At 43.1% G+C, this 16,483-nt stretch overlaps 2 long non-coding RNA genes across 3 annotated transcripts in view; one reads left to right on the top strand and one right to left on the bottom strand.

Moving 5' to 3' along the window:
- The window catches only part of LOC149915336 (uncharacterized), a 42,977-nt gene extending 35,362 nt beyond the window's left edge, over positions 1-7,615 (bottom strand). For both annotated transcript variants that reach the window (XR_016459136.1, XR_016459135.1), the window contains exons 1-2: positions 7,514-7,615; positions 6,724-6,836 (exon numbers count right to left, since the gene is read on the bottom strand). This is a non-coding gene — a long non-coding RNA (uncharacterized LOC149915336). The remainder of the gene's footprint in view (positions 1-6,723; positions 6,837-7,513) is intronic.
- LOC116235563 (uncharacterized) lies at positions 1,794-11,109 on the top strand. The gene is made up of 4 exons (XR_004168395.2): positions 1,794-2,452; positions 3,571-4,260; positions 5,493-5,836; positions 10,618-11,109. It is a non-coding gene; the product is annotated as an uncharacterized LOC116235563 (long non-coding RNA).
- Positions 11,110-16,483: the final 5,374 nt, after the last annotated feature.

Here is a 16,483-nt window from a genome sequence, read left to right as displayed (position 1 = left end):
TGGGAAGGACAGTCTCTCAGTCTAAGCTTTGCTAGTTTATGCCAACAGCTCTGCATTCAAACAGACACATTGCTGTGAAGTTGCTCCACAGCTGCATATCTGTGACAGTATTATCTACCCTACCTGGCTCCGAGGTGCAACCTCATGAACCTCATGCATCTTCATCTCTTTCATCCAACTTCATTGCCTGACAGTGCGCACAGCTCTGCCATCATAACCAGGACTTCTGTGGTCAGCATTGAATTTCCAAACTCACCTATAATCAGTGCTCTCTTTGGGTGGCTCTAGAATCATGCTCTGCATGTGGCTCTGACCATGCACACCTCACACCCGCAGGTTTCTCCAAAGCTGCAAATGAGGCTGCGTAAAGTCTAGATGCTATAGCATCTAGTGAGCATCCCCATTAACTGTAATGGCAAGGCAACCCTGTACAAACGTAAACCTCTAAGACTCTTTGAAATTCTACACTGCAGACCCTGCACAGCCATTGGCTCCACTGTAGAAGCTCAAGGATACATCACCACATTAGAAGAAAGCAAGGCAGCCACAAAGACAGCCAAAGGGAAGAGATAAGGCAGCAGCTGTGAAGAAGAATAAGCAGGCTCCTGGACAAACTGGTAAGTGTGGCATTTGAAACTAGTTGGCCTATACAAAGGAAAATGTTACAACAAGCACTGATATGAAAGGGAAGGTAACTCTCTGAAGATGAAGCAGCTATCAAGTTGTAAGTCTAACTGTGTCTCCTCTGATCACAGTGTTCACCTGCACAAAGTTACCTGCCGATGCTCTCAGGGATGTGGTCAAACACTAAGCAGGCAGAGGAGTGCCTGAGTCTGGGACAGGTGGGCCTGCGGCCTGCCCTCGTGTCCCCAGCAAATTCTCAGCTCCCTCCTGGCTCCCATCTCCCGGGCTCTCAGGTCCCACCGCATCACCCAACAGCTTCACGAGCGTCATCCCCAGAAGCGGTGACAGGCTGCAGGGCTTGTGCACAGAGCTCTGGAGGTTGCCTGTGCCAGGAGGATCGCTGTCATTTGTCTCCCTTCAATCCTCAGTGCCCAAAGCTCAAAATAACCCCTCCTGCAAGGCTCCTGCGTGGGGCCGGGCCTGCTGCTGTAGATGATACGCCTCCATGAATAGCACTTGAAGACATTCCTCAGCGGGTAGCTTGCCTTCTATATCTCACTGCAACGTGTTGCCGTGCAGGAGCTGGACAACTGTGCTGTGTCCTAAGATGGCAGATGCTATTCTTATCCCAGAAAGTCTTGCTCCGTCCCGCGCAGCTCCTTTCTCAGCTGAAATGCTAACAGTCAGAGGCAGGCCGGAGTGGCCCCTCTGAAGCCAGTGGAATTGCAGCGTGTGAACGCAGCACCTGGGTGCTTGCCCTGCTCTGCTGGGATGTGCTGTGCCACCAGGAGCTGGCAGCTGCACAGCTACTGTCGGTGTTCAGCTTGGAGTGCGTGTGGTGGCGGTGATCACCCCTCCCGGGTATCAACAAAGGAAAAAGATGAGCTGTTGCCCTCAGAGTTCACAGCTGCTTCTCTTTGCAGACTCAGAGGGTGAGGGTGAAGTCAGAGGCCGAGCTTACACCCTGCTTCAGATGCTTGCAGAAAGTTCAGTCCCCACAGGCAATCAGGTAGAGAAAGCCAAGGCCCAGAGACATCAGCGGGGAGAGTGGCTGCGCCTCTCCCCTTGCCCGCTGGCCTGTTTCAGTCCCCATGAGCCTTCCCCTCAGCCTCGGGCTCCAGCAGCTCCTGTCAGTCACGGGGAGCTCACACAGGCAGCCCCGCTCTATGTGCGCTCCGGGCACACGTTGCCAGCAGGTGGCAGAACGGAGCCGCTGAGGTGGACCCGCCTTTGGGTGCCGTGTGTGCTACCAGTCAGCAACCAGCTCTCACGGAAAGCTAAACTCTTCTAAACCTGGTGAAACTACCTGGCCCAGATGTTATCACCAAACTCAGTCAAATGGGTTGAAATCTTACTAGATTTGTCTCCCAACTTTTTGTACCCACTAGACCAGGACAAAGACAGGTGGTCTGGACCAAAGAATGCCTCAATTCAACAGTCATTAATTAATACATAAGAGATTGAGCTGACATGAACAGGTACTTGTTCTGTGCAAGGCCTCATTTGCATTGGTTCCTCTGCTGAGAAAAGACACCGCATGGGTTCTCTGAAGCATGGGACTATTGGAAGGCCAGTATGAGGCATTAACTGAGCTGCCAGCTCCACCAAACACCTGACTGATCCACAGGGGAGTGCGACTCTAGCAGCTCTTCTGGAAGCTGTGCTCTGGCTGGATCTTTATTGTGCAGGGCTCTACAGGAGAGGCTGGGACTCTAGAACACCTGTCACAGTGGGAAGAAGAAATCCTGACTCTGATCTCCCTCCTCTGCCTCTCCTGTCCTGAAGCGTCATCTTGCAGAGGGTGCCCTAGGAGTGTGTGAGAAGAATAGTATGTGAGGTTCTCTTTTCCCTCTGAGATCTGTGAGCAGTTCTCCCAGCAGATCTGGGAGACAGTTGTTGTGAGCAGCAGTCACTAACAGGCACTGAACCACAGGCTATCTCCCCTCTAGCGAGAAAAGTGGCATGACAGGAGACTGCCAGTGGGGCAGAAGCAGGTGCTGAGGACCCGACACCTACACTATATGGTTTTCAGGGACAGGTGTGTGAAGGTTCCAGGACATTTATGGCAGTTTGAGTTGGGAGCACAGCAGAAGTGTCCATGCTGCCCAGCTGTACTTTAATTAAAAGTTATTCCCAGCATGAGTCTGGAATAGACCTTTGTCCATACGGACTGAAGTTCCTAGCATAAAATTCACTATAGCCAGCAAAGAGCAAATGAAAGAACAAAGAGCAAATGAAAGACATTATTTCATATCATTCTTTTGCATTTAAAAGCAGTGATGTTCACTTTCACACTTGGGAACGATGTAAGATCACCAACACATGAGATGCCATTTTCACTACACAGAGAATATTATGATTACTTGGATGGTGACCATGACACTGTGGAATTTTAGATCCTTATAGCAGTAAGGAGGATACAGAGGAAGCTCACAACTAGGCTTCAGGAAATTAGATGTTGGCCTCTTCAGGGGTACAGTACTGCGGGATAAAGCCCTGGAGGGAAGAAGGACCCAAGAAAGGTGGATAATATTCAAGGATCACTTCCTCCAAGAACAGGCGTGATGCATCCCAACAAAGAGAAGTTGGGCAAAAGCAACAGGATGCCTGTAGGGATGAAGGAGATGCTCCTGGACAAAGTCAAACATGAAAAGAAAACCTCCAGAATATCGAAGGAAGGATCGGTAGCTTGGGAGTAATAGAGAGACACTGCCTGAGCACTCAGTGATCAGGTTAGGAAAACTAAGGCACTGATAGAACTGAATATGGCAAGAGATGTCAAGGACAACAAGAAAGGCTTCTAAAAATGTGTCAGTAATAAAAGGCAGATTAGGAAAAATGTGGGCACTTTTCATAAGGAAACAGGAGACCTGATCATCCATGGTATGGGGAAGGCTTAGGTACCCAATGACTTTTTTGCCTCAGTCTTCACCACTCATCTCACAGAACTGAAATGCAGAGACTGGAGAATGAAGAACTGCCCACTGTAGAAGATGATCAGGAGCAAGACGGTTTAAGGAATCTGAATGTGTACAAGTCCATGGGAACAGACGAGATGTATCTGAGAGTCCTGAGGAAGCTGGTGAATAAAATTGTTAAACCACTGTCCATCATATCTGAGAATACATGGCAATCTGGTGAAGTTCCCACTGGCTGGAAAAGTGGGGGGGGAAAAAAAAAAAACAAAACAATTTTTAAAAAGGAAAGAAAGAAGAGATGGCTTTGAAGAACTATAGCTCAATCTGTCTCATCTCTGTGCCTGGCAAGATCATGGAATAGATCCTCCTGAAAAGAGTATGCTAAAGCACATGGAAAAAAAAAAAAGACACAACTACTGACAGCCAACACATCTTCACTAAGGGCAAATAATCTTTGACAAATTTGGTGTCTGCCTACAACAAACTTACAGTGTTGGCAAATAGAGGAAGAGCAGTGGACATCGTTTACCTTTACTTGTGTGACACATCTGACACTGGAAGACACGGAATCTATAAATTGGAGAAACATAGCTTTGACAGTTGGACCACTTGGTGGACAAGGAATTGTCTGGGTGGTCACACTGAAAGAGTTGCAGTCAATGGATCTGTGTCCATGTGGGAGTCAATGAAGAGTGGTATTCCTCAGGGGTTGGTGCTGGTATTGACACTATTTAACATCTTTGCTGGGGATATGGACAGTGGGACTGAGTTCACCCTCAGCTAGTTGGTTGATGACATTATGCTAAGTGGTGTAGTTCACACAGGAGGGAAGGGATGCCAAACAGAGTGAATGTTTGTTTTTCTCAGGAGTGGGTTATTTGGTGATTGCATAGAACACTTTTGAAAAACGTTTTTTTTGAGAGAAAATTTTTCAGTAGTATAGGGAGGAGAGGAGATGGAATTACAAGTAAAAAGAGGATGATTTATGAAGGATTATATACTGATGTTTGTTGTTAAATCAAGATATAAGAAAAGTAAAGACTTGTATGGGAGTACAGAAATAATTTTCTAAAATGGAAAATATTTTAATTAAAGGTTGTAGGTGGTTGTTTCTGTGATCAAGAGTATAACTGTTTAATTTGCATTAAATATGATGTGGAGTAAAGATTTATGAAGTATTTGAATGAGAAATGAGAGTAGCTATAGTCTAGCATAATCTCCTTTGGCCTATGATTTGAATGGTTAGATAAACATCTGTCAAGGGCTGCCTAGAAAGTGAATGGTATTATATGAACTTTTGTAAGTTCATATAATAATATAATAATATAATAATATAATAATATAATAATATAATAATATAATAATATAATAATATAATAATATAATAATATAATAGTAAGTAAATCAGTTTTCCTACAACTGAAATAGTGATGATCATCATGTCTATTTTTACATTTATATTTTATAGTTACTAATCCTGTGTGGAAAAGCTGCCGTAGTTTCTGAGAAGGTGTATATGTCTGAGTTTGCCTTGTAATACCTAACAAAATTCTGTGGAAGTGTTATATCTGTCATATATATTATCTATAAAAAGCTTCTTTTTCCAGTCAGAGAGAGTTCCCATTTTTGGGTTCTGTTTATTTGCCTACCTGAACAGCAAGGTTTGTTTGGGGATTGCATTCTGAGGTATATAAAAACATCAATTTTCAAAACAGATAAACTTATTGCCTTTAATAAGAGAGACTGTAAACACCTGTTTAAAATGAGAACTCTGATTCTTCTTATGGACCTACTAGGAAACTATTTTTTCAGAACTATTCAAATTGTAAAGATGTCCCTAACAGTGCTATGTATCAGTACACTAGTCTAAACTATGTATATTAAATACTGATAGAATATGTGAAAAGAAAACCAGGCATTCTCACAGTTTCTTTTCTTCTGAACTAACAGTACAATTCAGTTGGGGAGGCCATAAATGATGACGAATTATCAGAGCCCAAGTAGCATATCAAGGAGAGGGACACCAAGGATTCCTTCCTCGCTCCTACTGCCATCACTGCAGAATAACAGCCTTTTGCACTGACACACTATTTATGGAGTTGTGCTGCCTGCCAGCTGACAAGCACTAACTGACCAGGGGGAAAACACTGCTCCTAAATGGCCATAAAGGAACATCTCTGCAAGAAAGTTTAAAATAGATACAGTGCATATGTTCCAACAGAATTGCTGCCTAACAGCAGAGGACCTGCGATCCGTGAACTCCTGGACTAGAGGGACGTGTACTTCCTGAGCACGTAAGCGCTATTCTGTATTAGGGGAATAAACTACTTGACAACATGAGGAAAAAAAAAAACAATTCAAAAGCTGAATTCTCCTTGCCTTTCCTGATTGATCTGGCATGTAACTAAGAAAAGTGTGTACAAAAAGAGGTACTTTCTTTCTCTAATTTCCCTCAAATGCAGAACCATATTTCTAAGAGTAGAGAGTTTTGAGACAGATAGGACTGTGGACAAAATGCATCAGGTTACTAAGAAGCAAACTGTGGGCTTACTATGAGTGTAGATTAACTGTAGAATACTCTATTGAGACATTTTGTAGATATTCTCTGTAGTTTAATTAGTATTTTTGCTTCCTCAAATGTGTGATTTCGTATGAAATTTAGAAGTGTGAAGAATATATTTATTTGTAGTGTTCAGTCAAAGATAGTAACAAAGTGAAAAAAACTACGTTTGCTTGTCTGCTTTTCTCTGAGTTATCCTCAGTAGTGCATCACAGCAATATGCCATACATTCATAGAACAGTCCACAGGTTGAAAAAATATTTGGACCAATTAATCTGTTGAAATTCATCATGAGCTACTGAATACCCAGATATCATGTCCTATTCAGGGGTTCCATAAATCCAAATTGCTGGCAACTGGGTGAGTTTTGATGAAATGTCACTCTACATTGCCTTAGGCAACATATCTCTCCTTCCTGGGCATCGCTTTCAAAGACAGAAAGTTGAGCCACAGGGACCTTTGATATCAAAAGTACAGCTCATTCTATGTTGCCCGCAGGGAGTAATATCATGCTCCCTCTCTCCTTTCCTTCCCCTTCCTTCCTCTTCCCCGATTCCTGCCACTTGCTGTTTCCATGATTTTTTTGATCCAGTGGTCTCCTTGCCTGCACACCCCACTCACCTGCTCTGTAACAGGAGCCCCTCAGCTGCTTTGCTGAATTATGGAAAGGGCATCTTGAATGCCATCTTGTTGGCCAGTACGTGCTGCCCAGACCTCTTCCACTGCTGTTAGTGCTGCAGAAAGGAGGAGTCTCAGTAATGGTGCACCTGTGATATCCATCTGAAATCTGCCCATTTTCTGATCACAGTTTATGGAGTTTGTTTGCCTCTTGTATTCAGTTAAGTCATTCTAGGAACTTCCAAGAATACCACTCTGTAGGAAGCTACTTCACAATGCATCTGTCACCAGTGCTCCTCTTATGACAGACTCGTTCACCTTCCTTGACATTCAGTGAAGGTAAATCACAACTGCATTCCGAGCTGCAGAAATTAGTTTCTGAATTCGAGCACAAGGGACAAGGCATTGCAAGGCCATCATAATTCCTTCATAACCAGTCTGTGACTTTAGCTTGTCTTTACAAGTGGTCACAGATAAGGAAGTTTTGATTGCATTCACCATAGCAAAGAATGTGTGACTCACAATCATTTTCAACCTGTGGGTTTTAAGTCTCATTCATTATGACCCTAAATAATTCTTCCTGACAAAGCGTTTATTGCTTCTATCAGTTCTCTCACCTCATTCCTTCAGGCACACTTATTGATAGTGTTAGTTTAATGGCACATTTCCCAACTGGATGATCCATCAAAAATATGGAGTAAACACATTCTGCAGGAAGCACTGAGAGAATGCACCTTAGCAAGTCTAAACTGAACTGATAAATGCTCTTTTAATATGGAAAATGTTTTCTTACCACCTGCAGGGTCTAGTCACATCCTATCAGAAGGGTAGGGATGAAAGGTTTTGCACAGAGTCGCATTCTGACATTTCTGCTTGTCCAGTGCTAACGTTCCTCTGAGCTCTCCTATTACGCTGAGAGCAGCAGAAATGTTGCTACAGCAGAGGTTGGGCATTCTATGTCAGGGTGTCCAGCAGGAGCTATGGAGCAAACCGATGTCTAGACAGACCTTACCATAACAGCAGCATGGCCAACAGCAGTAGTTGCACGCTGAAAATCATGAAAACATATATATATATTTTTAAGTAATGAGGAAATCAGAGAGCTTCACCCATTCAGCAGCACAGACTTCTTGCTCTCTGGTTGCTCCATGAGTCCTGCTATCGCCAGGAGACCTTAAGGAAGTCACTCAATCATCAGCTGAAGGGATTAGCTGGAGCAGCCAGCTAGGGCTGCCAGCGGGGCAGAGCAGGTGGGGGCTGCAGAGGTAAGGAAGGAAGGCCTGGAGAGAGCTGGGAAAGGAGCAGCTAATGAGAATGATCAGGGATGCATAAAGCATGTAGAGCCTGACAAGTTTTCCTTTCTCCTCTAGCGCAATCCTCAAAGATTAACCACAAGATTTGCTCATATGTACTTTACCCACACAGCCCCACTGCATACACAGCGACCTCCACACAGCATAGAACAGTAATACAGAAACTTCAGCGCTAGGCTGCAAAGGATTGCTCTCCTCATCAAGTCTTCTTGCTAAGTTCAAAGAAGGCCTCCTGCCACCCAGTGGGACATGGGCACAGAGAGTGGCAGGAAGGCCAGAAGAAGAGAGATGCGGAGTATGTTCTCAGCACCCCCTGCTATGCAGTACTGCATGCAAGATGTAGATGCCTAGTCCTCTTCAGTAGCTAAGAGAGACTTCCACACTGCTGTCAGAGATTTTTCACTTCTGAAAGATTTCACCTCCTACAGACATTCAGGTTAGGAAACACCTCCAGAAGTTGTCTCGTGATAAAAGTAAGCATAAAGCCAGCTATGGCTAGAGCTAGCTACCCTGGAAAATGGTGAGCATGAGACTGGAGGGATCTAAGTGCATTTGTCGGGATCTAAGTGCATTTGGTCTATGGGAACTAGAGCCATAATTTGGGAACAGTGTTGGTGTAGGTCTAGTGTGCCTGCCTGCAGAGTGAACAAGCTTCGAGGTGAGGTTGTGATAGTGCATCCAACCAGAATACATCCTTACCTGCTGGTAAGGGACCAAGATCGCATGTAAAGGATGCTGAGCATGCATGTCACTCCTTAGCTGAGAAGTGGTGCACACAGACCTCACTTCCTGGGCAAATGCTCTGTGAATGGGACTCTCAGACAGATGGCAGTTAATGTTGGGATCTCTGCCCTAGTGATGCCACATTTAGAATACCATGTCTAGTCCTGGTCTCACCAGTTCAAAAAAGACAGGGATCTTCTCTCATGTATCTAGGGATAGGACTAGAGGGAATGGCTTCAAGCAGTGCCAGGGGAGATTCAGGCTGGACATTAGGAAATACTACTTCTCTGAAAGGGTGGTCAGGCACTGGAATGGACTGCCCAGGGAGGTGGTGGAGTCATCAGCCCTGGAGGTGTTCAAGGAACTTTTGGACATTGTGTGAGGGACATAGTTTAGTAAAAACTATTGGTGATAGGTGGATGGTTGGACTGGATGATCTTGTAGGTCTTTTCCAACCTTGGTGATTCTGTGATTCTGTGTGATCCTGTGAATACCTTATTTTGTTTTGCTTGCTTTTGCTTTATCTGTTACGATATCTTCACTTCAACTCACAAATATTCTCATTTTTACTTTTTCAATTCTCTCCTGCTGAGATAGTGAGCAAACAGTTCTATAGCACTTAGCTGTCTACCACAGCTAAACTACAATTGCAAGGCAGCATTTGGGCTGCAAAGCTCTATGGGCAATGACAGTCTAAGGGATGGAAAGGCACCTAGGCAATCCCCTGTGAGGAAATGGAGGACAGTTGGTTGGCATGTTGCCCATGGCATAGTTGCTTTGATTCTGTTGATCTCTTCAGCCTTGCTTCCTGGATTTGTTCCTGTGGTAGAATATAGGAGCCTGTAGAGGCTGCTGAGGGAGCTTGTGGACTGCTGTCCCTTGAAATTGCAGGTATTGAGATGAGAAAGCATTTATCCAGATGTGCAGAACTGTGACAGTTTGGGTATAGTACTGCAAAAGGTGGAAGCTCACTCTGCTGTTGCTATACAAAGTTTGCATGTTTTTACTCTCACAGAGTAAGTGAGATTCTATGAAGTCATAGAATCATAGAACATTTTGATTAAATGGGCCCCTAAGTATCTTTTTGTTCCATGAACTAGTCACCCCCCCACCAGCTCAAGCTGCCCAAAGTCCCATTCAGCCTGGCCATTCTCACCATCAGGGGCACCCACACTTCTTTGGACAGCAGTGCCAGTGAACCACCACTCTCTGAGTAAAGAATTTCTTCCTAACATGTAACATAAATCTCCCCTCTTTTAGTTTAAAACCATGCCCCTTGTCCTATCATTGTCAAACCATGTAAAAAGTTGGTCTCCATCTTATTTTATAAGCTCCCTTTTAAGTACTGAAAGGCTGCAATGAGGTCCAAAGCATTCCCTTCTCCATTCTGAACAACCCCATAGTACACAGTCAAACTAGAGCCATTCCTAGCCACTCTGCCATAGACATCTGCACATCCATGGGATGTTTCCTACTGGAGCAGAAGCAAACATTCCTGAGCTCTCTCCATCCTTGCAGGACTGACTAGCGGGGAATGCAAAGGGATCTGTATATAAAGAGGCATTACAGGCCTCACCTAGGAGTCTTGCATGGTACTTGCAAGCGTGAAGACCAAGAATTTCATTCTGTGCACTAGAGTCCAGTCTGCCTTACCTGGTCACTGATGCAGGCTGCTATCCGTAGGCGCTCTTGGCTCTCCTGCTTCTGCATCGAGCTCCTTTTTGATATGAGCAAAATTAACCAAGCCTCTTTCCAAGTGAAACTGCTGGTGACATAACTCTGAAGGGGCAGGGTGAGATCGATGCCATCTTGAGATCTCCTGTTGATCTTTAATGTGAATGTGTTCTCTTCAAATTTGCAGTCAAGTAAAAGGAGCTGGTGCTGATCAGGATCACAGAAGGCATTGTGAAAGAATGTGGGAGAGCCCGTGCATCCCAGCACAAAGGAAACAACTAAATATCATTTTAAAAGCATCCCCCATTTGATGAAGAAACTTCATGTATCAGAATGTCCTGTTTTTTGGCATCTACTGATTGGATACCCACCTGACTTGAGCACACCTCCTCTAAATGACTCTGAAATCCATTGTGCAGCTGCTCTAGGATGGGTGTATGGCTAACTGAATCTAGAGACAGTAACAAAGGTACCTGATGTTCTCATGAGAGCATGAACTGTGTGACAGTGATTGTGAGGCTGTGTTTCTTCAGACAGCTCACTAGCAGGTACTTTTTAGTACTGGAATTCACCAGCTGCCAAGGTTAAATCTTCCGTCATGCATACTGACTCCCAAGAAGATCCATTCTTAAACTTTCCTAAGTGATCCTCATATGGTCCACCAGGATTGACTTTATTTGATCTTCTCTAGGCAGAAAAGATCAATCCATTTGGAACGGAGACCAGGCCAGTGGTAAGTTTTCATGTCACTGCAACTGTCCAGGAGGTCATGTTCAGAGCAGCACAGGGTAGAAGGAACAGAGGACTTAAAAAGGAGGTCTGCATATGGTTCCACGGTAATTACATGGAGATATTGGATGTGGAATTTCTTTCTAACTAAACAGGCTACAAGGTTGATGCTGTTGCTCCAAAATGCAGAGATGAGAATGTAGTTTGCATTGAGCCATGAACTCAAGAGTCCTTGATCGTGCTCCACTGTCACACTTCAACACTGTCATGAGTGCCTCTGCCTCCTCTCTTCATGCTCACTGTACACGAGACAAGGAAAGTCAACATCATAACACAGCAATTCTGTGATTCTATGATAACAAGGAGTTGGTGTTTGTAGAGCAGCATGGTTGTGCTTGGCAAGGCCTCTAAGTGTCTATCAGGTATGAGTTATTTTGATGCTGAGAAAAAACTGGAGTTATGGATGTGCTTGATCGTTTCAGCATCAAAAAGGGATTGAATGAAGTAACTTCAGGGGAAAGTAGAACCATATTTGCTTATGGGGTTTTGTTTGTTTGTTCTATGTTTTTTTTCCCCCCTTTGCTGTGTGAATTTTGCTTTGATTTTCAAGAAATCAAAGATGGCAAGGCAAAGTACTGTGTACTCCGAGGAGAACTGTGATGAAGTAGTGACAGACTCAGGGCCACAGTGAATGCTTTCTGGAAGAAGGATCCAGTGCTTCATAGCATACATCCATTGCAGCTTCAGGAATCTGCTGCCTTGAGAAAATAGCATGTGAACAAATGAAGGGCGGAGTCAGTCAGACACTTTACATGGCCATGGTTAGATCTCTGCTGCTGCCATACTAGATGGGCATTTAAACAATGCTCTCAGAATGATGGTTTAATTTTTAGGTAGTCCTATGTGCAGACAGGAGTTGGACTTGAAAATTCTTGTGTAGCCTTTCCAACTCAGAATATTTTACAGGAATTTTCAGAAAATGGGGTATAATCTGTTTCCAGCATGTCTGGATGTCCTCTCCACTGTGGGAAATGTCAGCACTATGCTCACCGCTGTACTGCTATGCAGGACTGCCTGCATCCATGGATTTCTCACATTCTGTCTCTTCCAGCTGTGCTGTGGTTTCTTTCTAGTACCACCGGACTCCAGGCTCCGCAGCAATGAAAACAGGGATAGCAGAACATCCATGGCTGTCAGGATCCCTCTTCCCTCCTCCCATCAGGACATGGCTGCCTCCTTCTGCAGACCCCTCCCTTGTCAAGGACAGGTGCTGACTTGGCCGCCCCACACTTACTGAATTACTGAATCCAGTAATTCAGATTACTGAGTACTCCTAAGCATGAAGATGGGATGCCCAGTGGATCCCGTCACAGAAAAGTATTGCTTGTGTAGGACTGATAATATTTATAAATAAAAATAAATCTGAAGCACGTGATCTGTAGACAAGTGTTTTTTAAGGGATATCTGTCTGAGTATCCTTATGCCCAGGATTTTTAAATCTTGTGGGTGAAAATTCTTCAATATAGCAAGTATGATTTAATATATTGTGCATTCTTCCAAAAGAACAACTGGAGAATATGCTAAAAAAACCCCCAAAATAACAACAAAACAAAACAACAAAAACAACAAAAACCCCACAGCAATTTTGGTCTTGTTTTCTCCTGAAAGTTTTTCTGAACTGCCCATATTGACCTCCCAGTCTTTTTCTATCTATTTTCTTCCATCTACCTTACCAGTTTCTACTCTCTTCAGGTCTAGTACAAAGAATAAGGAGTTTTCCCTGTGAAATCCGCTCTGACAAATAATGCACCATTTCTTGTGAACAGTATGCACACAAATGTCAGTGCTGCAGTTCACAATTTTCCTTCCACATCATTGTTTAATATCACCTATTAAAGCTTCAGGGCAAAAATGATGGTTTTATACTCTATTTAGTTGGTGTGGAATGGAAAGTAGGCAAGACCCAAGCCAAGTGTTTAGACAGTGCCAATGCAGTGAGGCAATTCTGGTGATTACAAGCAGTAAGCACTGGATGCAGCACTATCTGATATCAGAGACTGCACTCAGGATTAGATTTATTTAGTACTGAAGATGCAGTCTTAATAGTTAAATCTCCTTACCTACACTATCTTATCTTTATCTGATAAAAAAGCCCAGCAGGTTTGAGAAGTATGACTTCCTTTTACAAATACAAATGTTACTTCTTTCCCGTGTCCATTATTTCTGGTCTACTATAGTGCCTCTGATTTGTCCAGTACAGATGTCAGACTTACTGCACTACCGTTCTCTTGATTTCCTTCTAAGCCCTTTTAATATCATAGAATTCCATTAGTCACCTGAATTTCCAGGGGGTTTCCATGCCAACTTTGGAAATTTAACTTCATCGTGTTCGTCTAAATCTTTGGACATTTGCATCTGCGAAATAAGAAATAAAGTTTTTGCAGTGAAAGTGCTAATCTGCAGACAAGAGCATAAAATTGACTTCATCATCAGAAGCTAAATCCATAATTGGCAGTGGAATAGCTGCAAATAAAACATTTTGAAAGGGAGAAGGAGAACGTGTTTGGAATCATGGTCGTATATTGTGCACTATTGGAGCATGGGCATGGGAGGGTGCCGCTTAGGAAGAATAGGCAGGGAAGGAGGGGGATTTATGCTTTATGTTAAGGTACTCTTTGATTATGTAGTGCTGATGTTTGAAATTGTAGATGAGAACTGAGATGAGATGAAAATGAGAAAAATTTTGATGGAATCTGTTATAGACCCCTGTTTAAGACAAAGCTGGGAAAGACATTTACAAACTAGCAGAAATCACTTCCTTAGAGAGGATTTCAGCCATGAGGTCATCTGCTGAGAGAGCAACAGTACTGGGCAAACAATGCTGGGTTTCTCAAATGACGCTAATGACAATATCCTAATATAAACGATGGAGGGGCAATGCTGAGTTCTGGAAGGAGGAATAAACTACTGTCAAATATGCAGGTCTATCTGAAAGTAATGTCTCCTATCTATTTCCATGGAAACAACAACAGATAAAAAGAGCACAGGAGCGCTATTTGAAAGAGCAAATTCTCAGCCACAAAACACCATTTCTTAGCAGAGTCACCACCATCAGCTACGCATTCTTGGCAGCAATAAACAGGAGCCTGTATGCCACACTCATAGAAGTCTGCACCAGTGGAAGTGACCTACTATTTCACAGCAGCTATCACAGTATTATTGCTGAAATGCATCACCCACCACCTCACTGTGTTCACATCCTCTGTTTTGTCTCCATAAATGTTCAGCAAGCACTGATAAATATGGGTGGATGCCTTTTATTTGCATGGAGAAGTTCAATGACACACCTTTGGTTCACATGCACTTTCATGTCAGAATGCCCCTTTGTTGACATCTGTTATATGGCAAGAAAATAGAATGTTGTTATGAAGGTCCACCCTCTACTGCCATCCCAAGAACATCTGCTTCTGATGTGGTCCAACAGAATGAAGAAGGAGGCCCTGCTTTTGGAGTAACCCTCATATAATCCCAGATGGTAATTCAGGCTGCATTAAACACACGATGACTGTGTGAAGGAAAGTCAGGGAGGTAAGCAGCAGAATTTAGCACTGCAGACTTCATAAGACCAGAATTCATCTTATTCAGGGATCTGTTGATTCAGGGAATACTCTTGAAAGCAACTATGCAAAAGACGACTGCTCAGGAGAGACAGTTAGTGTTTAGAAAAAAAAAATACTGAGACCTCAGGAACAAATCACCTTGTTTTTCAGGAAGACTTGGAATTTCATCTTAGCTTCCTGGTGACCTAAACCACAAAATTATAGAAGATGTGGGAACAAGGACTGGCAACAAAATAATAGTATAAAAACACTTAGGGAGATTAAGCATAACAGTTCTGTGGTTATGATGCAAAACAACGCTCAGGAAAAATATGTCACCCAATGAATTTAGGAGACCACCTGGTGCAAGATGATACAGAAAATACTTAAATATGCAGCAACTTTTCTTCATCAGTCTTCAGTCAGTACTTCCACTCAGACATCTGCATCTTCCAGCAGTGTTTTTTTCCCATATTTTTTTCTGATAATTAGCATACCTTTGCTCTGAACATTCACTGTAATATCATGAAGTGGCTGTCAATATACTAAAACTGAACTGCCACCTTTCTATATGTTTCATTAACAGAATCACATTGCAGTTTTGGCTATTTTAACTCTTCCGAGGATGCTGCCAATAGTCATACTACAATTATTATCACATAGCAATTTTTAAGCATCATTTTGATCTATGTCCACAGATGCATTTGAATGAAGTAGCTCAAGACTGCTTTTCCTTCAGACTAATCCCTAGCTAGTGTTTTCATGAAGCACTCACTGACAGTGTTCACAAATACAGTTTTGCCACTACAACATAAAGTTAACATTTGCCCATTCTATATGGAGTAGTTCTAGTCCCTATTGCTGTTGCATTCCTTGCTGTATCAGTGTGGTTTTCCTCTCCTAACTGCAAGTAGTGATCATGTCCTGAGAGGATGGTTGATGAGAAGTGAGAAGAGACTTGGTGAAGGACTTGAAGCTGGAAACTTGAGGTAACCTACTCCTGAATTCCCTGAACAATGTAAGTATGGAGAAATGCTGAGATAGGTTTTCAATGCTCAACATGATGTGTGTCTTCACAATTTCCAAATCTTTTGAGTACAGTCTATTTGATTTGAATCTGCTGTACAACTGAAAAGAAGGAGAGGCAAATGCTGTTGGCAGTATATGTTCCTAATCATAGAATCCTAGAATTGCTCAGGTTGGAAAAGATCATCGAGTCCAGTCATGACCTAACCATACTACCCTAACAAACCTCTGCTAAATCATGCCCCTGAACACCACATCCAAATAATATCTGAAAGCCTCATTTTTTCCGAGAATCCACGAATGACTGGATGGAGATCTCCTTTTCTTATACTGTCAGTGTTATACAAGACAGTCTCCGTAGCTCTTGTATAGATAGTACTGTGGTGTTAAACTTTTTCTTGGATTGTGAACGTGTAAATATACACATTTCGATGGGATGGTAGTGGTGGATAGAGTGCATTTGTTAGAATGCACAGTATCTACAAAGGTACGCTGAGGTAATATGTGTGATTGTGTCTACAAACATGACTTGGTGAGGGATACTGTCTTGGGGAGTTGTAGGTAAGGAAGGGATTTGGGGCGTCTATGACTCTGGTTTGACAAGAGGGGATTATTTATGTAGATGACACATACATCAAATGCATGTGAAATGTATAAGAGAGTGAACAGAGAGAAAGCAGAAGTTCTAAGGGAGTCCTT

The sequence above is a fragment of the Phasianus colchicus genome, chromosome 20 (assembly GCF_987193195.1).
Source record: "Phasianus colchicus chromosome 20, bPhaCol1.hap1.1, whole genome shotgun sequence".
In the NCBI taxonomy this organism is placed as follows: Eukaryota; Metazoa; Chordata; class Aves; order Galliformes; family Phasianidae; genus Phasianus; species Phasianus colchicus.
The sequence above is the reverse complement of the archived record's forward strand: the minus strand, read 5'-3'. Positions and strand labels throughout refer to the sequence as shown.